Below are 12,529 nucleotides of genomic sequence, written 5' to 3'. Positions count from 1 at the left end.
GAACGGCCAAGGCTTGATAATAGGATTCATAGTCGATGCGGGTGCTCTTTGAATGTTACCAAATTTTTGACAACCTTGACATGCCTTGAAATACTTAAAGCAATCTTCAAGTATGGTCGGCCAAAAATATCCATTCCTTCTAATCATCCATTTCATCTTGAAAGCCGACTGATGCGCTCCACATACCCCTTCATGGATTTCTCGCATCAAACTCTTAGCTTCATCATCCCCTAGGCATCGGAGAAGAATTCCATCAATAGTTCGATAGTACAATTCATCTTCGAGGAGCACGTATTTGGTTGCTTGAAACCGAACTCGTCTTTCGACTTTCTTAGATGGATCTTTCAAGTAATCAACGATTTCTTTTCTCCAATCATCGGCACCAACTGCCGATATCGCATTAATTATAGGCTGATATCCCGAAGCATGCTGAGCCAAACGATTCGCCTCTTCATTATGCAATCGAGGAACATACTCTAATCGGAAATCCTTGAATTCCTTCAACAGTTGCATACTCCTCTCGTAATAAGTTATGAGAACTTCACTTCGGCATTCATAGCTCCCAGCCAATTGATTTATAACCAGCATAGAATCCCCGAAAACCTCGACGGCATCAGCATGAACTTCTCTCAACAACTCTAACCCCTTTATCAAGGCTTGATACTCAGCTTGATTATTTGTCGACGTGGCAACAATCGGCAAGGAAAACTCATACTTCCTTCCCTGAGGGGAAACTAACACTATACCGATTCCTGCCCCCCGGTCACACGTGGACCCATCAAAGAAGAGTGTCCAAGTGTCGACGAAAGCTGGTCGGCAGTCTACCTTGGGGTATACCCACGGTAGTAGTTTATCGGTAGACGGTGCGCAAACTACGAACTCGATGGTGACGCAGGACACGGACAAGCTTTTTATCCAGGTTCGGCCGCCGAGTTGGCGTAATACCTACGTCCTGCGTCGGGTTGTATTGGATTGTGTTGAGAGATTATGATGTGTCCTAGGGGGGTCCCTTGCCCCTCCTTATATAGTCCGGAGGGCAGGGTTACAGATCTGGAAACTAATCCTAGTCGGTTACAATTGCCATGGATAATTCGATATCAATTCCTATTCTAACCGACTAGAATCCTGCTTGATCTCCACATCTTGTTTCCTTGCGCGAAACTCCAGGTTGTCGGATCAAGCCTTGAACTCGTCTCGTAATGGGCCAAGCCTCCTGGCCCAAGTCTAGCCGTAAGGGTATAGGGGTTTGTACCCCCACAGCTAGTCCCCGAGCACCATGTATTGTGATGTAACACGCCGTCTTGAGCTTCTTCGATCAGTGAGGCTTGACGTCTTCAATAAGCAGGAAAGTCGCCCGAACAGTTGCAACGGTATTTTGACCAACTCAAAAGACAGTTGATCAACATTGACATCGAAGAAGCAGGTTGTTCGAAGAATGCATGGTGCTCTTGATTAAAAAAAATTTCTTTCTTGGTGAAGTGTGCCCACTTTACTTTTCTAAAAAGTATAGTCTTTTAAAAAGCAAGCATATTCACCGCAAGGTGAAGTGTGCCCACTTAGTCCCCGAGCCTGGTAGTAGGTGACGTAGGCACGTGGTGCCAGGGTCAAAAGAAAATTCCCCAAAGTAGTTTTGAGACTGAGATGCATCGCAAGATGCATCGTACCGATGTAGTCCCCGAGCTTGCTGGAAGGCGAAGTATGAGCCTTGTAGCAAGGTCTAAAAAATTGATTTTACCAGTCCCCGAGCATATCATGCTCGTCTGCGATTGAATAGACTAATTGACCAGTCTCCGAGCATATCACGCTCGGTGGTCGGTACGTGCCTTAAAGCCTTGAACCGATAGACTGAGCGACCAGTCCCCGAGCGTCGAGTACTCGGTGGTCGGTACAGTCCTTGAGGTTCCAAGATGATAGACTGGGCGACCAGTCCCCGAGCGTCGAGTACTCGGTGGTCGATGCAGTCCTTGAAGTTCCGAGCTGATAAACTGGGCGACCAGTCCCCGAGCGTCGAGTGCTCGGTGGTCGGTGCAGTCCTTGAAGTTCCGAGCTGATAAACTGGGCGACCAGTCCCCGAGCGTCGAGTGCTCGGTGGTCGGTGCAGTCCCTGAAGTTCCGAGCTGATAGACTGGGCGACCAGTCCCCGAGCGTCGAGTGCTCGGTGGTCGGTGCAGTCCCCGGATTGCTGACTCACTGGCGTATGTGTCTTCTTACTTTTGAAAAAGTCTTTCCCATTAAAATTGACATGACGGGGTCTCCTGACGATATGTCAGACGGATGCATGAAAAGCCGCGCCTGGCAACTGTACAACCGCTCTTTGCATGGTTTGAGAAAAGGAAACCATCAATTGGTACGAAAACTCCGCCGCATTAATTGCCTATAATCATTGTAAACTGAAACGCCGCGTCCGCCGCATGGCCTGCCCACTTCCCGAGAATACAGGAAGTGGGAGAGGTGGGGTCGCGGGTTTATAAGGGCCTAATAGGACCTCCTGTACCGCTTCTCCTGCAATTGCCGTCAAATCTTCCGCTCTCATCTTCTCCAATCTCCTGCACTTTCCTAGCCCAGCGCGCACTCGCACCTCTAATGGCGAAGAGCGATTCCAGGAAGAGGGCCGAACTGATGGCCAAGGAGTGGAAAAAATCTCGCAGCACCACAAAGTCTCTTGGTGACCTCGTCGACATGGGGCTTCTGCACGACGCAGAGCTCGGCGGCTGGAGGGCGCCGGAAGGGGAGAGCTACCCCGACCCTCGCGCCGGTGAGATCGTCGTTTTTGAAGACTTCATCAAGAGAGGCTTTGGTGTTCCTGTTCATCCCTTTCTACAGGGTCTTCTTTTGTACTATGAGATCGGGATTTGCAATCTGCACCCGAACTCGATTCTCCTTATTTCCACCTTCATCCATCTGTGCGAGGCCTATGTTGGCATAGAGCCGCACTTTGATCTTTTCCGGTACCTTTTCTGTCTGAGGAAGAAGGGAGCAGTTGGAGGCTCCAAGGTTGCAGGTGGAGTATACCTCAACCTTCGTGATGGGATGAAGAACCGCTACCTACACTGCCCATGGAACACCTCTTTGACCGAATGGTACAGGAGGTGGTTCTACGTCAGGGAGGAACCGGGCAGCTCCACGTTCTGCGACGTGGGGTACGTTCCCGAGAAGAGGGCGAGCTGGAGCGACCGCCCGGAGTACGACGGTCAAGTGGCGGAGCTGATGAAGCTGATCGACTGGTCGCGCCTGGACGGGTTTAGCGTGGTCGGCAACTTCATTTGCCGCCGGGTGATGCCCTGCCAGAAGAGGGTACACTCGGCGTATGAATATGCCGGAAGCGCAGACCCGACCAGGATGCGGTCGGAGATCCTGGAGAAGGCGGAGGTACAACAGCTGCTGAACGAGCTGTTTAACTTTGCCGATGGGGGCTTCACCCGTAGCAGTGATCGGGTGCAAGCCTTCAAACTAGGACGACCAGCACCAAAGGTATGTAGCATAGCCCGTTTGATCATTCTTATGTCGTCTGCAGTTAGCTCACCTCTGTTGCTTTTGCAGGTCGGTGATGTCGACCGGTGCGTAGTGTACGCATCACTGGCACCGGGGATGGAAGATCCTGTGGGAGAGGTCCCGTCGGAAGAAGACCGAGCCCGCCCCGTCCTGACCTCCGAGGAGAGGGTAGCGGGGAAAAGGCCATTGCCGGCGAATCCCTTGCCAACGCCGGAGCTGCCGGCAGACCTACCGGCGGAGAGCAGCCAAGCGCCGAAGCGTCGTCGGCTCGTGCGGATCGTCGACGACGACGAGGACGACGAGGAGGCTGCGCCGTCGCTGGTCCGACGGCCTCGGGACCGCCCAAACGCTGCGCCGGTCGCCACTGATCGAGTGGCCAGCGACGCGGCTGCCCCGCAAGTTGCCGAGGTGGGGGCACAGGCGCCGACCGGCCGGGCGAGGAGGAGGTTCACCGCGACCCATCGGCGGTCAGACCTGTAAGTGTTCAACTTACGTATTTTGGACTCCTCTCTCTTTTTTTTTTTTTCTTTTTTTTTTTTAACTTTTGTTCCTGTAGTGCGGCATCGGATGTCGACCCTGGCCAAACTGCTGGCCAGGGAACGGGCGAGCCTGCCCGCGGTTCTGGGGATGCGGCCCCCCAGACCACAGAGCAGCCAACAGCTGCAGTCGCGCCTGGGAGCACGGAGGGGCTCCCGAGCGCGGCGCCTACTACAACAAGCAGCCCGACCAGGGCTGGGGAGGCTCCCCCAACTGACTCCTCGGAGAAGGGAAAGTCTCCGACCGCTCCTCCTGCCGGGGGGAGTGAAGTCCCCCTGCCGCCCCGAGCAGGAGCCTCTCCGGCTGCGGGCTCCCCAGGTCTGGTCCAAGGGACGGTGGCGCCTGGGACCACCACCGGGGGTGACGCAGCCCAGGAGGAGGAAACCAGGGCGGCCTCCGACGACGAGGTAGAAGAGATCGAGGGTCGTCCCCGTGATGGCCGCCAACACGTGTATGTGTGGCGCCAACGCGGGGATCACTTTATCGGTCATGAGGAGCTCGCCGAGTCCGAAGAGGCCGCCAGGGTGGAGCGCGCGGCTAAGCGCCTTGTCGACGAGGTCAAGGTAAGCGGCGTTTTGAGCTGCCGCGCGATCTTTTGCCTTGTCTTCTGCGCATTCTTATATGCTTGCTTTGTAGGACGTTATGAAAACGGCGAAGTACCGGAAACGGTGCTTTGACCAGATAGAAGGCGTCATGGCCGAGAACAAGGCCCTTGCCGCGGAGGTAGACCGGTTGCGGGCGGAGGTCGGAGAGAAGGTGGTCGAGATGAGCGCCGAAAAGGAGCGTCGTCTCGACCTCTCTCGTCGCCTGGCCGACCAGTACCGGCTGCAGGAAGGTTAGTCACACGCTCCGAGCAGTTTCACATACTTGTATAGTTTGCTTTGCTGACCAGTTAATCGATTCACGCAGACTTGGAGGAGGAGGTGGCGAGCCTCCAACAAGAGAAGGAGCAGCTCGGCCAACAGCTCGCCAGTGCACAGGAGTCCGGGCGGCGAGCGGAAGAGGAGTTGGGCCGAAAAGACCGGGAGTTAGCTGGTAATGAGTGCCGCCTTGTTGATTGCTGCCTGCCCTGTGCTTGTCTGGTAACGTTTCATTTCGTTTGCAGTGCTCAAGGTGAACACCAAGAAGCACCTGGATGAGCTGATCAGGGACCGGGACTCCTGGAAGGCCAACTGTTGCAAGATCTGGAAGGGAGTGTCCCCGGTCCTGGACCTGATCAGTCCCGAGCTCCCGGAGAGCCAGCCCCGCGCGCCGCAGTTGACCCCAGTCGGGAAGGCGCAACGGGCGTGGGACTGGCTCCAGCAGTTTGTGAAGGACGCCGGAGAGTTTGCCGGCGCGCACGTCCTCAGCATGGTGCGCGCCCACTACCCCCTGGTTGACTTGAGCAGGCTGGAGAAGGGGTACCCGAAGGAAGTCGGCCCACAGGAAGCGGACGAACTTCGGGGTAGTCTGCTGGATTTGTCGTCGACGGTGATCGGCGACATCAACCTGTGCGGAACGGCCACTCCTCCAGACCAGCCGAGCTCAGATAGGTCGGCCAGGGAGTTGTCGGGCGCGTCCGTTGCTGGAGATGGGCGGTCGACGCCTGCGGTCTCGACCAGCCAGGCGCCGGTGGCCCCGACCCCTTCGTCCGGGCAGCAAGGCCAGGCGGGTGATCAGCCCGAGCAGCTAGGCCAATAAAGTAGTCTGTAGGAATAGACTAGTATCTGCCCGTCAGGGTGTTTATTGTAAACTTTGTATGTAAAGTTTGTAATAAAGTTTCCTTTTTTGTCATGACTGTTGTTTTGAGCGCTGTAAGAATGTCTGAGTGACGTGTCACCGTATTTGTCTTGGTTGTCGCCAAGAGCATCCATTGCAGGAGTTTTGCTGGGTGCTGCGTACGACAAGGTATAGGCGAGAAATATAGAATCTTATTATCAAAAATTATAAGATACTTACAAAAGAAAGCCATTAAAACGTTATGGATAGAATCGTCGCAGTTTGTCGATGTGCCAAGAGTTAGGCACTCGTGTTCCGTCTGGGTATGCCAATCTGTAGGACGTAGGTCGTGTGACCTTGGTCACCACGAAGGGTCCTTCCCAGGGAGTGGATAACTTGTGCATTCCCTCCTGGTTCGTTTTCCATCGAAGCACCAGATCGCCGACCACAAAGGAACGGTCCTTGACGTTCCTGTTGTAGTATCGCCTGACTGCCGCGAGATATTTTGCTGTTCGGAGACATGAAACTAAACGATTTTCCTCCATGCAATTGACTTCGAGTTCCCTGGCGTTGTCGGCAGTCGCCTCGTCGTAGTGCTCGATTCTAGGAGATCTGAAGTGTATGTCGGCCGGCAGGACCGCCTCTGCACCGTATACCATGAAGTAGGGAGACACCCCTGTGTTTCGACTGGTCTGGGTTCGGAGGCCCCAGACTACTGCCGGCAATTCTCTCATCCATCGACCGGGTGCTCTGTCGTTTTCGGTGTACAGCCTCTTCTTTAGGGCATCAACGATCATTCCATTAGCACGTTCGACTTGACCGTTAGCACGTGGGTGTGCTACTGACACATATTTTATGACTATGCCTCTGTCATCGCAGAAATCCCAAAAAGTGGTGCCAGTAAACTGAGTGCCCAGGTCGGTGATTATGCTGTTCGGGATGCCGAATCTGTGTATGATTTGATTGAGAAACTCCACGGCCTTCTCGGAGGTTGCCTTGACCAAGGGCATGTATTCGATCCACTTGGAGAACTTGTCGATTAGCACGAAGACAAACTTGAAGTTGCCCGGGGCTGGTTTAAATGGTCCGATCATGTCAAGCCCCCAGCAAGCAAAGGGCCAAGACGACGGGATAGTCTGAATTTCATGGGCGGGTACGTGGGTCCTCTTAGCGAAAAACTGACATCCTTCGCAATGCCGAACCAGTTTTTCTGCGTCGCCGACCGCGGTTGGCCAATAAAAACCTGCTCGGAAAGCCTTTCCGACCAGCGTTCTAGATGCGGCGTGGTTGCCGCAGGATCCAGCGTGTATGTCTTCCAAGAGCTTGATACCATCGTCTTGGGGTATGCACTTGAGCAGTACTTCGGAGCTTGCGTTTTTCCGCATGAGTTTTCCGTCGACCAGGATGTAGTTCTTTGACCGTCGGATGAGGCGCTCGTTCTCTGTTTTGTCCTGATAGCCTGTTCCGTCTGATATGTATTTGATGAACGGGGTGCGCCAGTCACGCCCACCGGTTGCCGGAGTGGCGTCATCTATGAGCATTGCCTCGGTGGGTTGCTTGTCGACCAGGGGAGGGCTTACGCTTGGCTCATGGATGTCCTGGACAAAAATACCCCGCGGGATCTGGGCCCGAGATGAGCCTAACTTTGACAACGCATCTGCTGCTTGGTTCTTGTCCCGGACCACGTGGATGTACTCTATGCCATAGAAGTGAGTTTCCCATTTGCGAATTTCTTTGCAGTAGAGATCCATCTTCTCGTGGGTTGCGTCCCACTCCTTGTTGAGCTGGTTGATGACCAAGGCAGAGTCGCCGTAGACATAGAGGCGCTTGACCCCCAGTTCAACGGCTAGTCGTATGCCGTGTAAGCATGCTTCGTATTCGGCGACGTTGTTTGACGCCGGGAAAAGGATCCTAAGGACGTAGCGGAGTTTGTCCTTGTTGGGTGATACGAACAGTATCCCAGCGCCTGCACCGTTGATGTTCAAGGACCCATCGAAGAACATAGACCAGTGGTCTGAGACATCGGGAACGGAAGGTTCGTTGAGATCCGTCCATTCGGCAATGAAATCGACCAGGGCTTGGGACTTGACAGTGGTGCGACTCTGGAACTCCAGGGAAAATGGACATAACTCCATTGCCCATTTCACGATTCTGCCATTGGCGTCTTTATTGCGCAGGATGTCACCGAGAGGAAAGCTGGTTGTCACCAGGACTCGATGGCCGTCGAAGTAATGCTTCAGTTTTCTTGACGTTATCAGGATGGCGTATATAAGCTTCTGTATTTGTGGGTACCTGGCCTTGGATTCGTTTAAAACTTCGCTTATGAAGTAAACGGGTCTCTGGACCTTGAAGACGTGACCTGGTTCATCTCGCTCGACCACTATTGCCGTGGAAACAACCCTGTCGGTTGCAGCAATGTAAAGGAGCAGGTCTTCATTAGGCTGAGGCGCTGTGAGGACAGGCGGTGAAGTGAGGAAGATCTTAAGCTGAGTGAACGCGGCGTTGGCTTCTTCGGTCCAGGAGAATTTTTCTGACGCTTTCAATAGTTTGAAGAAAGGGAGGCCTTTTTCTCCCAGCCTTGAAATGAAACGGCTGAGGGCGGCCATGCATCCGGTTAGCTTCTGAATGTCCTTGACGTTCTTCGGTGGTCGCATGTCGAGTACGGCTTTGACTTTTGAAGGGTTTGGTCGTATGCCGTCGCGACTGACGACGTTGCCGAGCAGTAGACCGGAAGGAACGCCGAAAATGCATTTCTTGGGGTTGAGCTTCCACTTGTACCTATTGAGTGCCTTGAAGGTTCGGTCTAAGTTGTCGATCAGGGTGCTCGCGTCCCTTGTTTTTACGACCACGTCGTCCACGTAGGCCTCGACGAGGTCATCGCGAATCTCGTCGTGGAGGCATTGCTGGATGGCCCTTTGATAAGTGGCCCCGGCGTTTTTAAGTCCGAAAGACATGGTAGTGTAACAATATGCGCCGAAGGGTGTGATGAAGGATGTTTTGATCTGATCTTCTTCCTTTAACGAGATCTGGTGATAACCAGAGTAGCAATCTAGAAAGGAGAGGAGTTCGCATCCGGCCGTTGAGTCGACCACCTCGTCGATGCGAGGAAGACCAAAAGGATCTTTAGGACAGTGCTTGTTGAGATCGGTGTAATCAACGCACATTCTCCATTCATTATTCTTTTTGCGTACAAGAACCGGATTGGCGAGCCAATCGGGATGATACACCTCTTTTATGAATCCGGCTGCTAGAAGCCGTGTTATCTCTGTCCTAATAGCCTCCTTTTTGTCACGAGCGAACCGTCGTAGTTTTTGCTTGATTGGTCTTGCGGTCTTCGAGACGTTTAAGGAGTGCTCGATCAGGTTTCGTGGGACACCGGGCATGTCTGCGGGTTTCCATGCGAAAACGCTCACGTTGTCCTTTAGAAACCTGACGAGCGCGTCTTCCTATTTTGGATCCAGGTTAGCCCCGATGAGGGCTGTCTTCTCGGGGTTACCTTCGACCAGCTGCACTTCTTTGTACTCCTTGGATTTCGAATTCTTTCTGGCTGTCTCTTGCTCGGGTAATCGGAGCTGGTCGGGGGGCAGCTGTGCGGCTTGGGTTGCTGTTTCCGCCATGCGGATTGAGAGGTCAATTGCCTCGGTGATCTTGAAACTTTCTTCTTCGCAGGTGTACGCAGTATAGACGTTGCCTCTGACGGTCAGGACGCCCTTCTCCGTGGGCATCTTAAGCACCAGGTATGAGTAGTGCGGGACTGCCATGAACTTTGTCAGTGATGGGCGGCCCAGTATGGCGTGGTAGGTCCCGTCGAAGTCCGCGACTACGAAGTTGATGAACTCCGTCCGGAAGTGATCGGGTGTGCCGAATTGGACAGGCAATGTTATCTGTCCGAGGGGCACCGAACTTTGACCTGGCAAAACCCCCCAGAATTGGGCGTCGTAAGGTTTTAGTTGCGCCGGTGATATCTTGAGGGCGGGCAGGCTGTTGCGGAAGAGGATGTCGATGGAGCTTCCCCCGTCCACGAGCACGCGCTCGAATCTGATGCTATTGATGCAGGGATCAAGAATCAGTGGGAAACGACCCGGCTCTGGGATAGTGGCCCACTGGTCCTTCCTGCTGAACGCGATCTCCCTGTGGGACCAGGCGGGAAATTTCGGATCTGCGATCAGCCCGTCCGTGCTGTCTATGTTGAGGCAGGCTCTCTTTAACAGTTTTCTTTCTCGCTTGGACTCAGTGGAGACCTTGCCCCCGAAAATGGAGTGAACCACGTCGGTAGGGCTGACATATTGGTGTCGGGGGTCCCTGTCTTGGTCCTCATCCTCATCTTCGTGGTCGTGCCCGTCGCGTTTGCTGCTTTTCTTGGCGGTGTCTTCTTGGGCGGCCTGCCGTGTATAGATACTTTTGAGGACGCGGCACTCTTCCATGGTATGGTTAGACTTCGGGTGTAGCTGGCACGGTCCCTTCAACGTTTTGTTGTAGTCGTCTTGGTAGTCCCGTCGTCCATTGGGACGTTTGACCGTGTTTACTTCGTGGTCGTACTCGCGAGGGCGCTTTCCTCTGAAGTCGTCGCGGCTGTCGCGCCGCCGATCCCAACCCTCTCGGTGATCGCGGTTGTCGGAGCGGCGATGATTTCTGTTGTCGTAGCGACCACGACCGTCGTCTCGCCGGGAGGGCTGGTCGGTGCCTCTCGCATCGTCTCGGATTAGTTTTTCTGCGTCATCAGCATCGGCGTAATTTTTAGCCGTGGCGAGGAGCTCCGCTACCGTTGATGGGCGCTTACGCAATAGCTTGTTCCTCAGCGCTTCATGGAAACGCAAACCCTTGATAAAGGCTGATATGGCCTCGTCATGAGAAATCCTCGGGATTTTGAGACGCATATCCGAGAATCGTCGGATGTAATCGCGCAGAGGTTCATTCTTCCTGTCTCTTATCCTTTCAAGGTCATACTTGTTTCCGGGCTGTTCGCATGTGGCGATGAAGTTGTCGATGAAAGCCTGACGCAGCTCCTCCCAAGAGTCGAAGGAGTCCTCGGGCAAGCCGAGAAGCCACTGATGACCAGCCTGGTCGAGGACTAAGGGGAAGTAATTAGCCATGACGTGCTCATCTCCTGCCGCTGATCGGACGGCGATTTCGTAGAGAGTGATCCAGTTCTCTGGATTTTCCTTGCCGTCGTATTTTTTAAGTTTTTCGAGCTTGAAATTGCGGGGCCACACGACTTGGCGGAGGTGTGAAGAGAACTGCCTTAGGCCCGGAGGACCGTGGGTCGCGTCGTACTCGATGCGGCGCAGGTTCTCATGGACTGCTCTTTCTGCGGCGCGCCTGTTGATGCGGTCCCGGGCATCTTTGGGGGGGATGTTGTGGCGGAGATCCCTGTGTTGATCTTCTTCTTCTTGGCCGCGTACGCGGTCCTGCTGGCGGCGGCCATCGGCGTCCCGACCACCATCATCGCGCCGTGAGTCCCCTCGACGGTTGTCGGGGGAGCGGCTGCGGCGACGCCTGCTGGGTGAGGCCCGGCTACGATGAGTCTGGTCGGAGGCGGCTTCCGTATAAGAGGCGTCCTGGACTCTCTTGAGCAGAGCGGCTGTCTGTCCCATTGCGGCGATCAGGTGTGCTCGGATACTGGTCCGGACTCCCTGGCATTCGGGGGTGTCAGGAAGCCGATCCAGATTGGCCATGGCGACAGCCACGTTGGCGCTTGGCGTTTTGTAGACCGGCTGGTCCCCGACCATGTCGAAGGCATCGTTGAGGTTGCCTGGCGGCGTCTGTTGTTGCTCGTCTGCACGCCGTCGGGCGCGCTCGGCGTTACGCTGTTCACGGAGTTGCCTCTGGTCGTCTGTTTCTCCGTCAACGGCTGGTTCGTCGGCGCTGACATTGAATACAATATCCCCTCGCCGGGGGGGGAATATCGGGAATCGGTCGAAACCCGGAGGGTGTGAAGGAAAATCCAGGTCATAGTCCTCGTCTTCGGTGTTCACAACCTCGGTGGGGACGGAGCCGGTGCTTGAGTTGGTGCTGGAAACCTGGCCGTCCCGTAGCTCTCGGATGGTCACCATGTTGACATGGTGGCGATTGTTCCTTGTCGGCGACCAGCCCGCTTTGCTGAAAACGGATTGGACATGCCGTGAATAAACAGAGGCCGAGTTGTTCAGGCCGCAAGGATAGTCTTCCTTTTTGAGCTCGACGGATCGTCCTGAGGGGGTTGAGGTTATCGTCAGGGATGTTCCCAGCCGTTCGTGTGTGGTGACACGAGTTGGCCGGCGGAATTTCGAAGAATCCGCTCGAGCGGCTTGGTCGGGCCGGCGCAGAACTCCATCTATTAGTTGGGAGACTTCGAATAGCTTGGAGTCAGCGCGATCGAGCGCTTGGAGGAGGTCCGAGCAGTCGATCTCCCTTCCCTTGTAGAGCGGGAGCGGTGGTCGGGAGCTTGGTGTCGTCACGCGCGTGGTCGGAGACGACGTGGTCTCAGATTGGATCTGGATCTCTTTCGGAACCGTGGTCGCGAAACCGCCGCTGCGCGTCGTCCACGTGATTTGGCCGACGGTGAACGTGAGGCCTTCGGGCACGGTCGCGGAAGCTGGGATCGTGACCATCTTGTTCGCCGGAAAAGTTGCACGCACACCCCCTACCTGGCGCGCCACTGTCGACGAAAGCTGGTCGGCAGTCTACCTTGGGGTATACCCACGGTAGTAGTTTATCGGTAGACGGTGCGCAAACTACGAACTCGATGGTGACGCAGGACACGGACAAGCTTTTTATCCAGGTTCGGCCGCCGAGTTGGCGTAATACCTACGTCCTGCGTCGG

Source organism: Sorghum bicolor, chromosome 8 (assembly GCF_000003195.3).
Source record: "Sorghum bicolor cultivar BTx623 chromosome 8, Sorghum_bicolor_NCBIv3, whole genome shotgun sequence".
Lineage (NCBI taxonomy): Eukaryota > Viridiplantae > Streptophyta > Magnoliopsida > Poales > Poaceae > Sorghum > Sorghum bicolor.
This window is presented reverse-complemented; position numbering follows the sequence as displayed.